This window comes from Rhineura floridana, chromosome 4, assembly GCF_030035675.1.
Source record: "Rhineura floridana isolate rRhiFlo1 chromosome 4, rRhiFlo1.hap2, whole genome shotgun sequence".
Classification (NCBI taxonomy): domain Eukaryota; kingdom Metazoa; phylum Chordata; class Lepidosauria; order Squamata; family Rhineuridae; genus Rhineura; species Rhineura floridana.
Window position 1 is genome coordinate 202,424,193 of NC_084483.1, and position 8,238 is coordinate 202,432,430.

The following is an 8,238-nucleotide window of genomic DNA, read 5'->3' on the forward strand; positions in this document are numbered from 1 at the left end:
CTTTCATCCCATGTAGTGTTAAGTAACGCTTTCCATTAGCACAAGAATTTATGATGATTTTATTTATTTATTTATTTCATTTTTAAACCGCCCATAGCGAATAGCTCTCTGGGCGGTGAACAAAACAAGATTAAAATACAATATTACAATAATGATGTAATGGAATTCTCCCCCTTTCCCCCCAGTTCTGTTCTTTAGGTCCCCCCAACTCTTCAGATCAGATCTGGGGAGGCCACAGGGTAAGCGTGGCAGAAAGAGAGGGGGGAAGTTCCATTCCCACGCTCATGAAATGAGTGTGTTGGATAATGTCCATTGTCTTTAGAGATTGAATCCCCCTCCAATCTAAATGGGAAATGCTTAGAGTTGTTGACAACTTTTTCTTATGTGAGGAGACTTTTTTTTATTAATAAAATGTCCTCAAGATCCACCAGCTCTGTAGTTTAGAAATATTGGGAGTAGTTGCACACAAAGATGTTTCTATAGGGAATATGTGTCTGCAGTCATCACTTCACAGCCACCGCCTCTACACTGCTAGGTGACATTCTTTCATTTGTTTTTTAAAAAAAAAATGCCAAAAATTTACTTTAAAGTTTTTGAGTAAGGTGCAATGAGAGGTGAGCATGTAAAGCATGGGGAATAAATTAGTGGCTTTTCAAAGCTCTTGGATTTTGACCTATTGACAATGTTTGACATGGGTTTTCTTCATCAAAAAAATATTGTTAACATTTATAAACAGAAACTTTTGTAACTTTTGGGGACCAAATTAATAGTCTTGAGAGACTGACATCTTTAGGGTCTTTCCCCCTAATGAAAATAGGATATGAGTAACAATTTTCATAGTCCTTTTTCAGGTGGGGATACGGATGGGGGGGAAATTCGAATAAGTCTGCATTTAAAGGCTTCTGATTTTGAACTGGTCTGGTTTTTAAGACTTCATCCCTTTATCTTTTTGCATGATGATAAGCCCCAATGAAACTGATGGAATTATTTCCCCCCTGCCTTGTGTTCTACTGATAGCTCATGTCTCTGCCCTCCTCTTATTTACCTCCAGCTAGGGATGGGGCAGAAATTTGATTCGGTTTACATTTATTAGGGGAAAGTGTGCATAAAATGAATATGTTCATGAAAATAACATAAAAGATGTATTCTATTAGGATAAATTGCTTGCAAAAATGTATACATTAGTCAAAACTGCAAACAAAAATGCTTTTATTAGGAGTAATTCACACTAAAACACTGAAGAATTTTAATGAAGATCCCCCCCCCCCACACACAAAATCACAAATTGCTGCAGAAATGTGGAGAACTTAAGACTGGGAAAATGAGAAATGGAGGGGGGTGTCTATATTGTTGTTATATGCCTTCAGGTCTATTACGACTTATGGCGACCCTATGAATCTTTTTTTGGATATATTCATAGAGTTTTCATGGTAAAAGGTATTCAGAGGTGGATTACCATTGCCTTTCTCTATGGCACCCGGTATTCCCAGGTGGTCTCCCATCCAAATACTAACCAGGCCTGACCTTGCTTAGCTTCTGATGTCAGGCATGTCCACGGTGGTATGTCCGTAGGAATCTATATTAGTTTTTTACAATAATATGTTTCCAGGAGGATACACCCATCCTCTGCATCTTGGATGTCGTGGTTCATGTAAACCCATTTGTGGACTTGATGAATATGTGGCTTCAATGGCATCCTGCAGTCTTCGTGGCTTTATTTACTGCTGCTCACTGACAGGTAATGTTCCGACATACATATGTATCAGAGCCATTATTGTTTAATGGTGTAGGCATTATATTTTAAAAATAAAATGCTTGATTTTTAAAAATGAAACAATGAATATCAAGGAATGTTTTGAATATCGCCTCACCTTTACTTACTTTATCCAACCTTTCCTTTACAAATGTTCAGCTCACAAACTTTCTGATTAGGAACTCCCGTTCAGGAATACAATGATTTGGGTTTTACAAAGGAATGCTTAGATTCTCTTATATTTCCGTTGTGAAGATAACAAAGCTCAACTTATCTCTTCTGCTGCATTTTTAGACTAAAAGTAGGTGGTATATTTGATACAATTGCCACTCTCACTTATGAACCCTCAAGTGGTTTCTCCCTGGGAAAAGGTTGGAAAGAGGCACATATGGCATGATGGCCCCATTGGGAAGGGGTGGGAGTCAGGCTTCTTTATCCACCCCCACCCCACCCCCAAACTATTCCTCTTTTTCTTGAAGCTCCTTCCCTCCCTCCATTCCTGTTCAGTGTGGGCTTGGCTACTCACCTTTTTGAGGTTGGTTAGGAATTTTGGGGGGAAGCCCTGATTAGCCTTTGGGACTCTTCTTCTTTGACGGCTCCACACTGTTGGGTGATTCTAATTGGTTTTTCAGAGTGGCACATGTGAGCATCTGGTTTGGCATTTCCCCAGGGCAGGTGAGGGATTTTTTAAAGGACTGGAATGGTAAACACCGGAGGCATTATTGGGTTAAGGGCACTCTTTAATCATCTTCCACTGCCTTTTGCTTGGGGGATCCTTGGGAGTGCCCTTTAGGCTGGACAGCAGTGCCAGGGTGTGCATATCAGATTCACATAGCCACGACTCATGTAGCAAAGAGGGAGAATCCTTTGTGGCATGGCCACAGACTCCAGCTGTAAACCTGCCTAGGAGATGGGTGGGATGTGGTACTTCCTTATTACATAAACCCACACTCCAGGGCTCTTATAATTTGGTTAATTGCTTTCTCATCACTTCTAATTTTCTTATATTTAATAAATGTAACCACACTACCATTTAAGTTGCCTGTCTGGGTGCTGGTAGTGTATTGATCTTGTTCTCCTCTTTTTAACAGGGTCTCCTTTATATCTTCCTCACTCGTAGACACTAAATTGCACCGATCTCTTCCTAAAAGATGGATTTCTTCAGTGTCAACAAATGAACCTAATACATGGACTGGTGATCTAGCAAAACCTTTTAAGCTGTCGGAAAGTCTTTGAGAAATTAGATCTCTCATTGCTTATAACAGTGCTTTGACATTTTGCCCCAATAAAGCAAACCTGTTACACAGATGAACTGCTGGGTTGTAATTCTCTCTGCAAATCAGGAGGCAGAGTCGTCTCATGGCACAGACATAATATTTGTCCCTTTCTTAATGTCTGCAATGAAGGGAACCGAATCTGCAAGGAGTACAGACACAACTTGTCACCTTTCTGTTTCTACTATGCTTTTGATTCCATGAAGGTGGATTTCTTGTTCTCTGGGGCCTTTGGTCTGGGGACCACTTCATCCCTGTTTCAGAAGGAACAATCAGAATTTGAGTGTAATGGAGATCCAGTTGTTTTTAACACTATCCTGCATATTCTTTCCTTTGTACATATTGTATGGATGTGTGTATACACAGTAAATCTATAAACTGCTTACTCAATAGAAAACCTCTAAGTGGTTTACAAAATTATTAATTTAAAAAGTACCAATAAAGACACACATTCAAAACAAGGTGACAGAACAAACTAATAGTAAAAGCCACATTTTTTAAAACAACCATACATAATAAAATTCCATGTTAAGAATTGCATGTCTGGATAGGCTTTCTGAAACAAAAATGTTTTTAGCAGATGCTGAAAGAAATATAGAAAAGGTGCCTAGCTAATATCAATGGGCAGGGAGTTCCAAAGAGTAGGGGGTGCCAAGCTGAAGGATCAATCCCTTGCAAGTGTGGAATGAACATTATGTGCCACTTATATACGTGTCAGTTCTGCAGATCCAAAGGGTAGAGTGTTACTAGGGATAAACTGGTCCCAAGCTGCTGAGGGCTTCTAACACCTTGAATTTGCCCCAGTAACAAATTGGCAGCCAGTGCACATCTCTGAGGAGAGGTGTAATATGTTGACAGGGTGTCACTGCTGCCAGCAATCATGCTGCAGCAATCTGCACTAATTACAGTTTCCAAACCAAGTGCAAAAACTCCAGTCTTAACATTTCCGGTGTCAGTCCTACTGTGGTCAAGCTATCTCAATCCAGTAATGGCCATAATTGTCACACTAGCTAAAGCTGATAAGGGTTGCTCCTAGCAGTTAAAGCTATCTGGGCCTCCAGTGACAAAGCTAGAACCAGAAGTACCCCCAGACTATTGACCTTTTCTTTAGGAGGAGTACAGCTCAACCCCGGGCAGGCAATTGGCTAATCTTCAGTCATGGAAACCATGCACCCACAGCGCCTCCATCTTCCCACCATTCAAGTTCTATTTACCTTTCTTCACCCAACCCACCATTACATCCAGGACCAGGTACTGAAATTATTTATTTATTTATTATTATTATTATTATTATTATTGTTGTTGTTGTTGTTGTTGTTGTTGTTGTTGTTGATGTTGATGTTGATGTTGATGTTGTTGTTGTTGTTGTTGTTGTTGTTGTTGTTGTTGTTATTGCTGATACACTGGGGAGGCCAGCTGTGAGAGAATCAAAAAAGGTCCTCCAATGCAAAGATGTATCACTGAACACTAAAGTCAGGATCATTCACACCATGGTATTCTCAGTCTCTGTGTATGCATGTGAAAGTTGGACAGTGAAAAAAGTGGATAAGAGAAAAATCAACTCCTTTAAATGTGGTATTGGAGGAGCGCTTTGCACTGCAAAAAAAGACGAATAATTGGCTGTTAGAACAAATTGAACCAGAACTATCACTAGAAGCTAAAATGATGAAACTGAGGTTATCATACTTTGGACACATCATGAGAAGACACGATTCACTAGAAAAGACAATAATGCTGGGAAAAACAGAAGGGAGTCGAAAAAGAGGAAGGCCAAACAAGAGATGGGTTGATTCCATCAAGGAAGCCACAGACCTGAACTGACAAGATCTGAACAGGGTGGTTCATGACAGACGCTGTTGGAGGTCACTGATTCATAGGGTCGCCATAAGTCGTAGTCGACTTGAAGGCACATAACAGAAAACAAGCCCTTAGGAGATGGGTCTGCCATTGAAGGGAGTCACCCTTTGGGGAGTCCCAAGGGTAAGGATGCTACCCCCTTCTGTTTTTTTTGTCTAGAGGAGTTTGGTAGTGAGGAGGGTGTATGGCACGTGTATCATTCTTGTGCAGGGTCAGAGCCTGTGCAGTGAACTCAATGATAGGAGAAAGTCACCAGATGCCTTCAGAGTGAGAGTCTGCAAGTGGCAGAAGGCTGGTCCTCCCTGGGTGTGAGACAGGGGGGAGCAGATGTGCCCTATGTGAAAGACTTTGAGCAGGTCTGACTCTTCCAAATTCTTGCAGAGGGCTACTGGGATGATTGGTTCAGGTAGGGTTTTGTTGGTGGGCTCTGTTGTGTCCATACCAGGTGTTTAGGAGGAGTCTTAGTAAGGAGGCACATGGGTGATGCCACCCCAGTTTCAGTGATCATGGGTAGAGGGAGGTATAGCCATGGGGAGGTGGTGAACTACCACAGAAGATGACGGTGAGGCTATCTACGCCTCGTTTGTTGCTCCCACTCCTCTCATGGACAGGTTCGTCGCTGCTCATCTGCTGCGCCCACTGGCCTGTGTGTGCTGTTGTTGAACGCCAGATCAGTACACAATAAGACTGCATATGTGCTCAGGTCCTGCTTGTGGGCTTCCCATGAGTAAGTGGTTGTGCACTGTGAGAACAGGAGGGTGAACTAGATGGGCCACTGGCCTGATCCAGCAGGCTCTTCTTATGTTCTTAGATCTGGTTTCTTATCTACAACTTGAGGTATTTTTATATTTGGGTGTTTTCCCTGCTCTGTGTACCCTAATTTTCAGAGCAATGCTCTCATTGTGAAGAACACATTGTTCAGAGGGGGTGTTAACAGCTGTTAGCGTTTGTACTAGTCTAAGTGGAACACACAGTCTTCCAGTTGCCAGTGGGTGCCCTGCAAATACTTTTTTCTTTTCTCCACCATCACTACCCTGTGAAGTATAAATAAAGGATTCTTTCAGTTCTCTTTCTACCATATCTCTGAGTGGAAACAAGGCTCTGGTGGACCCAACACTCATCCATGAAGACTTTCTCCCCTCTTCTCTTTTTCACACTGTTGAGTTTCCCAGGTGAGATATACTTGGCCACCCACCCACAGGAACGTCGTCTCAACATCCTATTGACTAGTTTGGGTATCTCACCAAAAGTTGTCCAGGCATACTAGGAGTAGTCCCCAGTTGTGCTCTGCTGCATGCCCAGTAGTTTAAATGTGGTAAGCACAGATCTCTCTGGATCTATTTGCCCATAATTTGAAAGGCTTTATCTATTCTCCAAGGATTGCTATTCCTGCAGATTGCCTCCTGTCAAAAGGGAAAAAAAAGTTCTCGCTGTTTTTTATTGTTATTATTCTCCAAAATAGGATTGGCAGAAGGGGAATGAAGCAGACTTGGACACCCCCTCAACCCTAATGGGCCAGCCTGTGATACACTTTGGAGCAAGATGGGCTGTTTTATAAATCATTAAACTGGGGTCCAAAGCAAATCTTGTGATAGGTGTTACTCAAGTTACCAGTTGCTTTGGGGCCGAGTATATAAATAAATTTATTTATTTATTTATTCATTCCTTTATTTATTTACCTGTTATGCCAGGGAAAGCCTAAATTTTATCAATGTGTTCACAAAGGATGGATTCTTCTGTTAGAGGCATTCTGATTCACCAAACAACTGGATTAACACAGTTTTGATTGACAGACTTGAGGAATTTGTGGCCATTCAGATGTTTCTGGACTACTTATTCCATCACACTGGCTGAGTCTGATAGGAGACAGAGTCCAAAAACATCTCTGGTCACAGGTCCCCCACTCCCACTTTAGAAGAAATGTCTCAGATGCTAAGAAGACTTCTAGAAATAACACCTCCCATTTCTTACAACAATCCTTTGACTCTGTTACAGAGCAACACCTCAACCCTCTGCCCCTTCAGAATCTCCCCTCCCTCATATTGAAATGAACAAAGCAGCTACACTCTTGGGCTAATCCGGAAGATTAAATGGTGATCCTAAAGCTGTCCAGATATTTTATTGTTGAAATTGTCGTTTCCACTCTAGCATCCCCTTCAATATGGTTACGTGACCAAACCTTGTTTTAGCATGCTGGGAATATTCCCTCTGTTTGTGCTCTGTCAGGTACCCAGAATTAATTTATTTCGTTCATGGGAAATGTAATGGATTGTTTTTTCCGCATGTGAGATGCTTAGAGCTGTGGATTATCTCTTCTTATTCATGGGGCCATATTTCTTTTTTGATTAAGTGTCCTCAGGATCCAAGCGCGTTGTAACTGCAAAATGTTCTGGTGTATGCAAGCCGAGCTGTTCCTTCCGTGAATATGTAGCGCCAACTAAAACCTGCCATTTTCCTTTCTTTGAATATTGCTGCAAATTACCAGGTAACGTCCTTTCATGTTTTTTACTAGGGGCTGTGTCTCTGCTTACTTTGCTTGCCACCCCTCCCCACATATTCACCCCCTAGAGTTTTGCCTTCCCATGCTACGCAACTACTAAGCCAGAGCTTGGAAAAGTTCCTTTTTTGAACTACAACTCCCATCAGCCACAACCAACATGGCCACTGGATTGGGCTGATGGGAGTTGTAGTTCAAAAAAGGAACTTTTCCTTTTTTTTTTAATAATAATTTTTATTCAAAATTTCAGAAAACAAAACAAAACAAAGTCAAAAAACAAAAACATAATAATACAAAAAAATCTTGACTTCCGATTTGTCGCAGATCAGCTATAAGTATATAATATATATCAAACCTGTCCCTTAATACATTACAAAATCACTTTTCTCCATAGGCTATCATTAATTAATCGTCAAATACCGTTATCATCATTTCATTTTGATCTTTCAGCAAAAAGTCCAAAAGAGGCTTCCATTCCGTAAGAAATGTATCTATCGATTTTTCTCTAAGTAAGCATGTCAATTTATCCATCTCTACTAAGTCCATTAATTTCAATAACCATTCTTCCGTTGTTGGTGTTGATTCCATTTTCCACGTTTGTGCATATAATATTCTTGCTGCCGTAATCATATATAGTATTATTCTTCCATATTTCTTTTCTATTTGTTTATCCATAAAACCCAATAAAAAAAATTCTGGCTTTAATTGAATATTTATCTTTAAATTTTTTTGCATCATCCTACCTATCTGTGCCCAAAATGATTTCGCCTGTTTACACAGCCACCACATATGATAAAATGATCCTTCTTGGTGTTTAAATTTCCAACAAACATTAGAAACATTGTTATACATTTTTG